The sequence below is a fragment of the Electrophorus electricus genome, chromosome 16, assembly GCF_013358815.1.
Source record: "Electrophorus electricus isolate fEleEle1 chromosome 16, fEleEle1.pri, whole genome shotgun sequence".
Classification (NCBI taxonomy): domain Eukaryota; kingdom Metazoa; phylum Chordata; class Actinopteri; order Gymnotiformes; family Gymnotidae; genus Electrophorus; species Electrophorus electricus.
Genome location: NC_049550.1, coordinates 4,922,298 through 4,933,661, shown reverse-complemented (window position 1 = coordinate 4,933,661; position 11,364 = coordinate 4,922,298). Strand labels below are relative to the sequence as shown.

At 49.0% G+C, this 11,364-nt stretch overlaps 1 pseudogene; it reads right to left on the bottom strand.

Annotated features, from left to right (window-relative positions):
* Positions 1-5,400: 5,400 nt before the first annotated feature.
* On the bottom strand, positions 5,401-5,580 carry LOC118242795 (annotated as a pseudogene).
* Positions 5,581-11,364: the final 5,784 nt, after the last annotated feature.

Below are 11,364 nucleotides of genomic sequence, written 5' to 3'. Positions count from 1 at the left end.
CTTAAAAGATCGCTTCTCGGCCCAGCTGCGCCTGGGCAACCGAGTAAAACAAACTAAGACTGTTAAAACGGCCGCTCAATAAAAGACAGAGATAAGAACAGACCTAAAAAAACTAAGGTGCCACCATGGTAGAAATAAAACAATGTCTAAGTTAAAACGTATGCCTTATGTTAGTTAAAACAGGGTAAAACACACAACAATAAAAACCCACACTAAAACAATAAGTGCTTAAAACATTGTTAGTTTTGTTAATTAAGTGCTTTAAAAACCACACAAATCCACACTTATTAGTTAAAAAACAGACATACAATTCTACCGAATACAAAGTTTTAATCTATCTAAGCTACCATGGTGGCTAAAAACCAATAAAACACGGTGGTCCGTTGGGACCACCGGATGGAGCAGAGTCTCAGCTAAATATAAAAACCGTTTGAAACTAAAACCCTATGTAGACGCCGGGGGGCCTACAGCTCGAAGAGGCCCTTCCACCTCTCCTTTGCCGCGTGGTAGCCCCACCGGATGACGTCATGCTCCATCCTGAATCTTAAATCACCACGCACTTTTTGCAACAACCCCCAGGTGTCCAGGCGCGTCCCTTTTCGGATGAGGCGCATTCCAAAGATGTTTTTTGGTAATGCTTACCAGCTCCCACATCCGGGGCGCGAAGGATGGCCTGGTATCCTGGGGCCACCCCCATGTGACCTTATTATAGGTCAATTGAAACTGCGGGTCTAATGTCCTGCACAGGTCGGCTACTTTACCCCAGACATCCCGCGCATACCCACAGTCCCAAAACACATGCCGAAGAGTTTCCTCCTCGGCACAGTTGGGCCTTGGGCAGCGAGGGTGCCTGGTGAGCCCGTGCCTGTACAGGACATCCCTGACTGGCAACTTCCCATGTATACAGCGCCAATTCAGGTCCTGCAGCCGGTTGTCTAGACCTTTGGGCTGTACTCTGGACCATGTGTCCTCCTCCAGGCCCACAACTGCGCGAGTCCCCCGTGCCTCAAGCACAGTCTTGTACAGTAACCTGTGCTTGGCAAGGGACTCGGGCCGCAGACCCGCCGGGAGCGACTTGCTCCACCGTACCATATGGTCAAAGTGCTCCGGCAGCGTCTCAGCCTTGGGGCCGGAGTTAGACCACGTGCGCACAACCTTACGTAATGGCCAGGACAGCCACAACCGAATAAAATACTGATGGGGGTGCTCGAGGGGAGCAGCTAACCGTGCACAGAGCTGTGCAAAGAACAGGCAGTCCAACTTGAGAGGGAAGTCAGGGACATCCCTCCCACCCTTGTCCTTTCCCAGGTACATAACTTCCCTCCTCACATACTCATACTTGCCCCCCCAGACGAGATTAAAAACGTCCTTTGTCAAGCCCCGCCGCATCGAGCGGGGCATTGGGTATACATGAGCCAAGTAGAGCAGTGAGGGAAGCACATCGGCCTTCAATGCTAGTACCTTCCCTAGGAAGGACAGGGACCTGGACTTCCACAGCCCCAACTTTTTCCGGGCAAGAGCTAATCGCTCTGCCCAGTTTACCCGGGCAGCCCCTTCAGAAGTGAAGTGGACCCCCAATATCTTCAGGGGTCCATCACTGAGGGCAAGCTCACCAGCGATGTCCCTCCTGTGCCTCCAGCAGCCGAAGTACTTGGCAACCGACTTGCCGAGGTTTAACGCGGCACCGGAAGCTTCTCCGAACGACCGCACCATGTCCAAGGCGTGCCTGAGCGACTGGTCCGAGCACACGAACAACGTAGTGTCGTCCGCGTACTGGGCCAGCTTTACCACAGCACCTCCGCCCCCCGGGAGGGGGAGACCGTCTATTTCCGGGTGGGCCCTTATGGCGGCCGCAAGTGGCTCTATATAGAGCGCGTAGAGCAGGGGAGAAAGAGGACACCCCTGTCTCACTCCACTCACTTGCGGGACCAGTTCGCTGAGGTGACCGTTGATGGAGACACGGCTTCCCACCCCAGCGTACAACGTCTGGAACCACCTCATGAAAAAGGGCCCAAACCCTAGCTTAATCAACACCCTCTCCAGGAAGCGGTGGTCCACCCGGTCGAACGCCTTCTCCTGGTCTAAGCTCACTAGCGCCAGAGGGACATTTCTGTCCTCTACCCAGGAGATGGCATCCCTGATCAAATGGAGGTTCCAGGTAGCCGATCTCCCTGGGACCCCGCAGGTCTGGTCGCCGTGAACCAAGAGTGACATGGCTTTTTTCAGTCGTTCGGTCAGGGCCTTTGCGAAGATTTTTACGTCTACGCAAAGCATGGTCAGGGGCCTCCAATTAGCGAGATCCATAGGATCGCCCTTCTTATACAATAAGGAGAGTGCCCCGGACCGCATGCTCTCAGTGAGCAAACCCTGCCGGTGCACGTCCTCGGCTACCTCCACGATCTCCGGCCCTAGGACATCCCAAAATGTGGAGTAAAACTCCACAGGGAGTCCATCCAGGCCAGGGACCTTGCGCCGGTTCATTTTGCCAAGTACCCCCGTTAACTCTGCCAGAGTAAAGGGGGCCTCTAAGCTGTCCCGGGCGGTGCTCGGAAGGCAAACCTTAAGATGTTCTAGGAACTGCTCCCCTACTTCAAAGTTAGTGGTCCTTTTATTAAAAAGTTTTTTATAAAATTCTTTTGCAACCTCCATCATCCGGGCCGGGTCCGAACAGGTGTGGCCTTCCGAGTCTCTGAGCGATGTAAAACATCGCTCTTCACGAGCCTGCCGGACCCTTTGAAAAAACGACGCGGTGCAGCACTCATCCTCCTCTGCCTGCTGCATCCTGGCATGAAACAGGAGGGCTGCCGCGGACCTCTCGTGCAGAACCCTGAGTTCGTCTTTAAGGGCCTGCACTCTAACGAGGTCCAGCTCCCCTCCGTTATTCCGATCAACGTATTCTCTTTTTAATTGCCTCTCCACATCCCGGACTCGACCCAGCCTTTCGGCCTTGCGCCGGCGGCAGTAGTGGGTTATCAGAGCACGGGTCCACTCTTTCACGTGCTCCCACCATGCCGCGGGAGAGACATAACCATCCTTACAGCCTCGCCAGGCTGCAAAGTGGTCTCGGAACAGAGATAGGAACTCTGCTTCCTCTAAGACCTGCACGTTAAGCTTCCAATAACCCCTGCCCACTGCAGGCGCGTTAATGGAAGCACTGGCCTCCAACACCAAATGGTCAGAGTACCAGCGTGGGGTCAAGGAGGCTGTCTTAAAAGTCACGGAGGGTGACGCCAAGATATAATCTAAACGGCTTGTTGCCCCTCGACTGTTATGCCAGGTATGGCCCGGATCCCTGGGGTTGCATTTTTTAAAAGCGTCAGAGAGACTGAAATCGCTCAGCAGCTTTTGAAAATGCTTCCGGCTGACATCCGCTCTCCCTTCCAAGAAGACATTAAAATCACCTGCCAAAAAAAGGTGTCTATGTGTGACACAGGACGGGACCAGTGCGTCAAAAAATGCAATTCGGGACGAGGCCTCTACCGGAGCGTAGGCACAAAGTACCCGAAGGTGTTGGCCTCTCCAGGTGGCGTCCACCCCCATCGCCCTTCCCGGCACGATGTCAAAGGCGCTCACCTTCTCGAAAGTGGGGTCCCCCAACAGGATCCCCACCCCCGAAGAGCGGACGCCACCCACGCTCCAGTAGGCTTTACCTTTTTTCCATTGATGAGCGAACATAGCCTCGTCCCTCCGATCCCTCAGGTGAACCTCTTGCAAACAACAGATTGCTGAAGGGGACGATGCCAAACACTGGAACACTGCTGCTCTCTTTTCCGCGTTTTGCAGTCCTCTGACATTAGTTGTTAAAATAATAAGATCTGCCATATTAAGAAGAAAGAAAGAGTCGGCTCATTAAAACAGTAAAAATCCCTAAGACTCTAAAAACGAGGAGTCCCCCCCCTCCACTTTATCCCCAACATCCCCAATATAGGGAGTCTCGTTCGGAGGCCCCTCCCTGCCGCCATAATGCAAGGGTGGCGAAAGCGTATTCTCATCCGGGCCACCCGGCTTGGCAAGCAGGGAGGGGTCTGTGGGCCGGGGGGACCCCTCAACGGGCGCCGCCGTTAAGGGGGGGCCCGCCTTCATCCTCTTATCCTGCTCCTGCAAGGCTTGCTTCCTCTTCCTCTTGGCCTTGCCAAGAGGAGCAGGGGGTGCCCCCTTTGACCGAGGGGTTTGGCCCGGGGCCGGGTCCTCCTCCCCCGCCGATGATGAGGATGATGACGATGGTGATGTTGGCGCTGTCCCTAGGGTAGCAGGGGGGGTAATGTTCTCCTCCATGCCTCCCGGGGGGGGAGCGTCCTTATTTGTTACCAGTCCCTCCCCCCCGGGATTGCTGGGCTGTAAGGCCGCACTCCCGCCCCCTGCCAGCACCGTGGCGTAGGATCGCACCCGTTTGGGGCAGGAGTGCGACATATGTCCCTCCCCCCTGCAATCCCTACACCGGCGGGGGTTCTTACAGTCTTTTGCCTGGTGCCCCGGCCCCAGGCAATTCCTGCATTCACAGTCCTGACACCCCTCGGCCAGGTGTCCGTAGCGCTGGCACCCCCTGCAGAAGGCAGGCTGCCCCCTGAAGAATAGGTACCCCCGATTCCCAGCATATGTAAAATATGCGGGGGGGTACCTCTCCTGTCCCTCGCTGTTCCTTCCAAACTTCATGAGGAACTGGCGGCGCCCGTTCCAAATCCCCAGCTCATCCCTCACCATTCTCTCGCTTGGGAGGACCTCCCCATACATCGTCAAGAATCTGCGGACTTCGGCCGCCGAAACGTGGGGGTTAAAGAAATGGATGGTGACCATCCGCCGGTCACCGTCCCACAAGGGCTCAAGGACAAAGTCCTTCCCGACCGGATGGCCACCCATCCCATCCCCCAGCTCCAGGACCCTCCGGTAGATGGCATCACTCGCAAACGTTACATCGAAGTATTTCTGGGCACCATTGCGCTGAGCGCAAATGAGTGCCCCGGGATCGAGCCCGAAACCGCCGAACAGGACCTCCCGTATGAAGAGGACCCGCTCCGTAAAGCAGGTCCCATCCTGCGGGTCCCTCCAGCGGAACCGGGCCGTATTGAGCAGGCCACTGCCTGCCCTCAGGCCCGGCTCCGCCAGGGAGGCCCTGCCGGCGGCCGGGGTCTTGGCCGGGGCCTCAGCAGCCTGCGCCGTGCTGCGAGGAGCCATCCCTACCTCCGCCGTGGCCATCCCTGGCCGGTCCTGGAGCCGAGGAGGTGCCTGGTCCCCCACGCCGGCAGCCTCTTTCGTCCTGGGAGGTCCTCCCCCTGCTGGCCGGTTTGAGTACGGCGTCCTCCTGTCGATGGGATGAGCTGGGGCTTAAAATAAAATTAAAAAAACACCCTAAAATTCTAAAAATCAAATAAAACAATAAAAGAGACCAAGGGATCACATGCGGTAACGGAGGACAAGCCTCCCGAAACTGCACCTAAGATCACCCTTGGTCTCGCTAAAAGCTATAAAAAAGCCCAAGCGCAGCAATTCTCGTCAGCATAAAATCCGTGTGAATCCGTCGTAAAATCCAATCGATAAGAACAGATACTACACTTGATCTTAGCCAAAAGGCCGAGAAGCGATAAAAGTTCATGTAAAAAGTCCGTGGTAAAATGTCCATAAAAGATCGCTCCTCGGCCCGGCTGCGCCTGGGCAACCGAGTAAAACAACTAAAACTGTTAAAACGGCCGCTCAGTAAAAGACAGAAATAAGAACAGACCTAAGAGCTAAGCCACCATGGTTGAAATAAAACAATGTCCAAGTTAAAACGTATGCCTAATGTTAGTTAAAACAGGGTAAAACACACAACAGTAAAAACCCACACTAAAACAATAAGTGCTAAAACAATGTTAATTTTGTTAGTTAAGTGCTTTGCATAATAAAAACCAAACAAAAACACACACTTATTAGTTAAAACAGACATACAATTCTATCTGAAACAAAGTTTTAATCTATCTAAGCTACCATGGTGGCTAAAAACCAATAAAACACGGTGGTCCGTTGGGACCACCGGATGGAGCAGAGTCTCAGCTAAATATAAAACCGTTTGAAACTAAAACCCTATATAGACGCCGGGGGGCCTACAGCTCGAAGAGGCCCTTCCACCTCTCCTTCGCCGCGTGGTAGCCCCACCGGATGACGTCATGCTCCATCCTGAATCTCAAATCACCACGTACCTTTTGTATCAACCCCCAGGTATCCAGGCGCGTCCCTTTTCGGATGAGGCTGGTCCTCGCATTCCAAAGATGTTTTTTGGTGATGCTCACCAGCTCCCACATCCGGGGCGCGAAGGATGGCCTGGTATCCTGGGGCCACCCCCATGTGACCTTATTATAGGTCAATTGAAACTGCGGGTCTAATGTCCTGCACAGGTCGGCTACTTTACCCCAGACATCCCGCGCATACCCACAGTCCCAAAACACATGCCGAAGAGTTTCCTCCTCGGCACAGTTGGGCCTTGGGCAGCGAGGGTGCCTGGTGAGCCCGTGCCTGTACAGGACATCCCTGACTGGCAACTTCCCATGTATGCAGCGCCAATTCAGGTCCTGCAGCCGGTCTAAACCTTTGGGCAAAAAAGGCGGGAAAACCGCGGAAAGGGGTCCGTCCGTCCTGTTCTAACTTGCGTTCTCTTTCTTTGACACAGGATTAAGAAGGTGCACAAGAACAGACTGAACAGATTTTTTTTTAAGAACAGATTTATTTGATTCAATAAATCAGTGTCAACAAACAATAAAACACTAATAATAATAAAAAACTACATTGTACATAAAATTCATTTAAAAATACAGGACATTAAAATACCACGACCCCCGTGTACCAATTACACGGGGGGGGGGGGGGGGGGGGGGGGGGGGGGGGGCAGGAGATACTTCATATAAAGTCCATATAAAAAGTCCGTGGTAAAATGTCCATAAAAAGATCACTTCTCGGCCCGGCTACGCCTGGGCAACTGTTACAACGGCCTCTCTCATAAAAGAACATTGTTTTTTAATGTTCACAGGATCACAGGACCAGAGGAACACGGAAAAACTGCCACGTGTTTTATAGGATGGCATTAACAGAGTATGTGTTGGCTGAGTAAGAAAAATATGAACACCACACAAGGGTTAAAGTGAAATACTAATATAATAACTAATATACCAGACTGAAAACTCTGTACATCAGCTTTAAGCCAAAAGTGGAACACTTTTGCCTAGCTTAACTTAAGTTGAAATCACTTACCTAACTTAACAGACATTATGTGAAATACTATTCAAATATATGTATAACACAGACCACCCTATTGGACGTTTTTGGCAAGTAGCAGCGACAATACCCCTTAAATATATGAAACACAAAGCTACTCCAAATGTGAGAAAAGCTACCCGATTCCGCAATCTTTTACTGAGCCCCCTTGTGCCACAACGCTATTTTCCAGAGATTAGTAGCCTCATCATAATAACTTCATAGTAATAGGTTAATATAGCTCCTCTCACACCCAAAGTCGCTTTAGAAACATGATGAATGGAAATACTGAGAAAAGAGGTAGGGTCTGTGCTGAGTTTTTACAACTACAGAGAGAACTGGATCGGATATTTGTAGATATCCGTGTGTGTGTTTAGGTTATACATACATACATACATACTCTTAAAAACGTACAACATATGGTCCAACGTCCGTTTTTGGCGGGAACCTCTATGCAAACCATCACCTCACGGCCCAACACGCATACCGATTAAATATGTACATCAGCCTGTCGTTGTCTGGTCAAATCATTCACTTTTCAATTGCACAGGGAAATTAAATGCACTTTTCAATTGCAAAGGCAAAGCTATAAGTCGACTGAGAAAAGGGCTGTTAGCATGAAATTTTGAACAAGTAACTAGCCGTTACTTCCACCGCGCCAGCCTCCACATATGAAATATATATATTGCTTTATTCGGTAAAATAGCTAACACATGCTTAATTTTAGTGCTCAGATATTTGTTTGATGAATAAAACTGCCATGACTAGTGTCCTCACAAGCAGAAACGCACTCGTGAGAACCTTTAACGTTAACAGCGCAGACGCTCACACAGCTCATCTAAACAGCAAAAACACCAAACCGACACGAGAGCGCTTCAGCCTTAGCGTCGGAAACGAGCAAAATCACGGTAAAAATAAAACATGGAGCGTCACTGTACCATTACCATCTTAGTTAAGTGGTCATTTTTTACACAAATCCAAATAAATCAAATACGGGTACACTTAGCTTAGCGAGTCAACCTACCTGTCGATCAGAAAACGCGGCAACAGTTTTGAATCCCTTCAGGTTCCGCAGCTCGTTCGCCCTCCTCAGTTCACCTTTGTTTTATTTCGCGCTAGGTGGGAAGTTTGTTCATTGATGGCTGTTGCTTATCCTCAATAATGAATATCCCGAAGCCGCTAGTCGATTTTCACCAAGCATTATCTGATTAACACTCCGTCTGGCTCCGATTTGATCCGGGCACAGTAGACTGGGGGCTTGATTTTTTTTCCCCCCGCCTTTGCCTCATAACCTAGCGAGTTTTAGCAAATATGTCAAGATTTCTATGCACTTTTATACAAGTTTCTTTCTGTGGCTCAAACTACGAAGACACTAAATATCTAATGCGAAAACAACATAACGGTGAAATGCGTCGCCAAATGGACAACTCACCAAATTGGCGCGCACAAAATAACGGCGGTCAGTAGCGAGCTAAGCTAGCACAGTGGAGAAAGGTAGCTGAGAATCGCGTTTCACCTCCAATGTCTTACACTGTTTCTGCAATATCCGAAAAGAAAACGTTTTTAAAGACTTAAAAACCGCCCAGCTGGTTCTCAAGCTGCAGACCTTCGTCCACGTCTGATCGGAGACTGACTGACGCGGAGCTTAAATGGCTAGGGTGTGCGTTCGTGACGTCAGACGGCCTTACAGTAAAAGTAGTTGACTGCAGCGATAAAGGGGTTGAGGGCTATACACTTATAATGACAGATCAGCACAAACGATGCAGAACAATTGTCTTTGTTAAAACCTTCGCTGTTCTAGCTTGCAGCGTGGACAAGCTACTTAAACATTTAGACTTTTGCTTTTCCAATTTTTCTTTTAGTGCGTTAGATGGGTTGATGTGCATGAAAACGGTGTGCAAAGCTACAAAATACTTAGCCTCTTAGTTGTGTTCAGACTAAATTTGACTTGAAACTATATATATATATATATATATATATATATATATATATATATATATATATATATATATATATATATATATATATATATACGCACACACGTGTGTGTAACTTCATGAAGCAGCATTGTCCTTAGTTATTTTTCTTTTACACAGGTGCAGAATGCACATGCTTCATCAATTCATCAGTGTAAATCATTTTTTTATCATTAGCTTTTATTATTGTTTGTGAGAAACTCTGCTAAACACTTAATACAATATTTGTGGTCTCCTGTATCTTTGCTTCCTTACTTCTCATAGTCCTATATTTATACCTTGTGCTTTTAAAGATCTTTCCTCACTTTTCCATTTCTTTCAAGTCCTGCTTTCCCTTTAAAACATGTTCTTTGTTCATTTTATCATATTTTACAATATTTCAGGCCGCAATGATGTTCAAATGATTGTCATCATACTCCTTAACCAGGTCTTCAAATCTTCTAACGAAACTGAAAATTCTTTTTAGTTCAGCACATGAGGCAGGAACCACCAAAAGCAGCCTCACCCGATTTTCTATGTGACTAAATGTTTGTGAACGTCAGGCAGCTGGTACATGCTGCTGCAATCACTGTGAAACACTGGGGAGGTTTTCTGATATGTGGATTGGCTCACCGCCACTTTGAGCACCCCTGCTGTAAAGCTTTTGGTCTTCAGAGTTGTCTTCACAAACACCAGTGACACCATTAAACCCCCATACAGCCATAATCTCCATTATTGTTCCATTAGCATTTTGCTGAGAACAGCTCGGGCAGTGTACTTCTCCTATTAACTCAGTCGCTTTTGTTAATGAATGTGTTGACTGTGTCAATGAATGTCTTTATTTTCTCTCCACATTTGTCATTGTAAAGCAACCTTGAGTTTGTGTTTGCTTCTTTTTTATGTGGGTATTTTTCGGTCCATCTCTAACAGGCCTGCTGCCACCAGGCAATGGCATGAATGGCTTTATGGTCTGATCTACAGTCAGATATCCTCATGAAGCCTTTGCATTCAGAGGGAGAAGTGAGGTGAAATACACAGATTCAACAGGGTCCTTAGAAGAGAAACAGGACATAATAGCCCCACTTGACCTTTCAGATGACCATTGATGACCTTTTAGTCTAGCCATTCATATTCAAATGCTTGTTGATGGTTTCTGAGCTCGTTCTGGGCATTGCACTGGAGTGAGTTGATAAGCTGTAAAGATGGTCCTTACTTTGATAAATGGCCTCTTCACTAAGGCACGCAGTGGCCATCGCTAAGGGATTTTAGCACATCCTCAGCATGCGCATCTGTACCAGTACCTCTGCTGAGCTTGGTTATTTGTCAGTGCTGCATTTTTCAGTCTTTAAAAATGTGTAATAGACTCTTCTCCCAGGTAATCACTACCTGGATTCCAACTCCAGGAGTCCTCCTTGGGCAGAATGGAATCAGAATTTGTTTATTGGCCAAGTACATTTCCATACTCAGGGAGTTTGACTCTGGGAAATAGATGCCACATGCATGCTGCTGTAGGATGCAGTGGGGGGTCTTTTACTGCATCGTCCACAGATCTACTAGATCTGTAGGCAAATTGCAAGGGGTCTTGGAGTGGGTCACTGAGGGTTGTGAGGTGGGACATTACGAGGCACTCGAAACACTGACGATTTGTGATAATCTGATGCAGGCTGGCACATCTCCACATCTGGGTAGTTGGTCAGCACAGCGATTCAGGGTGGAGGGAGAAACAGAATGGAGATAGTTGTTATTGTGGTTTGGGTGGAGGAGGGGGTACAAAGGCAGCCAGTTGAGTGGCGGCCCCACCCTCTACTGAGGTGTTAGGGTTGGCGTTGGGGAGGACTCAGGAGGGATGTGTCAGGACTGTCCTTTTGTCTTTCAAATTGACAGTCCACCACATTCAGCTCCTTAGCCAGGTGTGAATCGTTCAGTGAGTGGGGGCCTTTAAAATTAGAGACCTGTCTGAAAGCCTTCCAGACAGAGGCTGAGTCGCTACCTGAGAATCGCTGATTAAGTTGCTCAGAGCACAGACGTTTTGCATTTCTCACCTCCTTGCGAAACCTGTATTTAGCCTCATTAACCAGTCCCTCTCCCTATTTATAAATGCCTCCTTCATTCATCCAAGCATCCTTTGTCATTGTTGTGTAACCCTACTGTATGATGGTGCACAAATGTCCTTGCAGGAGCTGATGTA